The 1,311-nt window shown below is 44.3% G+C and overlaps 1 long non-coding RNA gene across 1 annotated transcript; it reads right to left on the reverse strand.

Moving 5' to 3' along the window:
• Positions 1-704: 704 nt before the first annotated feature.
• Positions 705-993, reverse strand: LOC120896917. Its single transcript, XR_005738474.1, has 2 exons — positions 923-993; positions 705-857 (listed from the first exon to the last, which is right to left on the reverse strand). It is a non-coding gene; the product is annotated as an uncharacterized LOC120896917 (long non-coding RNA).
• Positions 994-1,311: the final 318 nt, after the last annotated feature.

The following is a 1,311-nucleotide window of genomic DNA, read 5'->3' on the forward strand; positions in this document are numbered from 1 at the left end:
CGACCATGGTGGCTCCAGAGAGGATGCATCAACCAACGGATCGGCAAGTAGTCCAATGCCCTCCTTTCCCTTCTTTCTCTCCTTCCCTCCTTTTCCTCCTTTCCAACCTTTCCAACCTTTCCCTCCTTTCCCTCCTTTCCAACCTTTCCCTCCTTTCCCTCCTTTCCCTCCTTTCCCTCCTTTCCCTCCTTTCCCTCCTTTCCCTCCTTTCCCTCCTTTCCCTCCTTTCCCTCCTTTCCCTCCTTTCCCTTCGTTCCCTCCATTCCCACATTTCCTTCCTGTCCCTCCTTTCTCGCCTTTCCATCCTTTCCTTCCTCATTCTTTTCCCTCCTTTTCCTTCTTTCCGTCTGTCGCTTACGATAATTTAGCCTTTAAAACAAAGCGTTGCTAGGTAGCAATACTTGCTGAATAGCTACGTTATGCAACGCGCCAGCAATTAAACGCGCTGGTTTAATTTGCAAATAGCCAGTTGGTGCGTTTATTATTCCCGCTTGGCAAAATGTCGCGTGACATGCATGCTTGAAATCGATGTTTGTTAACATTTTATTTCAAGCATCGTGAGTGTCCCAGCGTGAGCGCTGAGCGCACCTCCCTCATTCTCAATGGCGCGTTTTTGGTTAATCCTCGCTCCCACCCTTTCTTTCCTTCTCCTCAACGAACCCACCATTACCGCGAGCGTAGACGCTTCAAAAAATTCCAGGATATTCCGACAGTAAGTGTGCAGTTTTTTATTCACAGTACTGTTTGGCAAAATATCAATTCTTGATGGCGCGTACTGGCGATCAAATCGTTGGCTGATTGCTCCACCGATAGCGCGTGCTGTTGGAAGAGAAACACTTGGTGTTTGATGCGTTTGCCTGAGGAATGAAAGATTAATCGAGCATTAGAATGGCGAACAAAACTAGTACTGTTTATAACTTACCGATCAAGAAGATATTTAATGTTAAATGGCGACACTGTATGCCCGATCCATCTGCTTTGATCTGTTATCAGGAGCTTTGACAATGAAATAGCTAGGTGTGATGGAAAATAATAGAAGAATAAACAAACATTAAAAGCAGTACGATTGTTAGAACACAAACATCATTTGCAAGATTCTTCTTCTTATGCATGCACTTACCCGTAGATCATGTAACAAAACAAACTGCATTTACGCCTGCGTTGACATCTTTCACGATTTACTTAACCACTTTTCTATTCACATTTAATGATTTTCGCTGCATCTTCCAGCACCAATCCTTCCCAAATGAAAATTGCATTCGTTCTGGCAATGAGTTTCGAACGATCACAACACAGCGCGAGAGTGAAGAA

Source organism: Anopheles arabiensis, chromosome 2 (assembly GCF_016920715.1).
Source record: "Anopheles arabiensis isolate DONGOLA chromosome 2, AaraD3, whole genome shotgun sequence".
NCBI classification, from domain to species: domain Eukaryota; kingdom Metazoa; phylum Arthropoda; class Insecta; order Diptera; family Culicidae; genus Anopheles; species Anopheles arabiensis.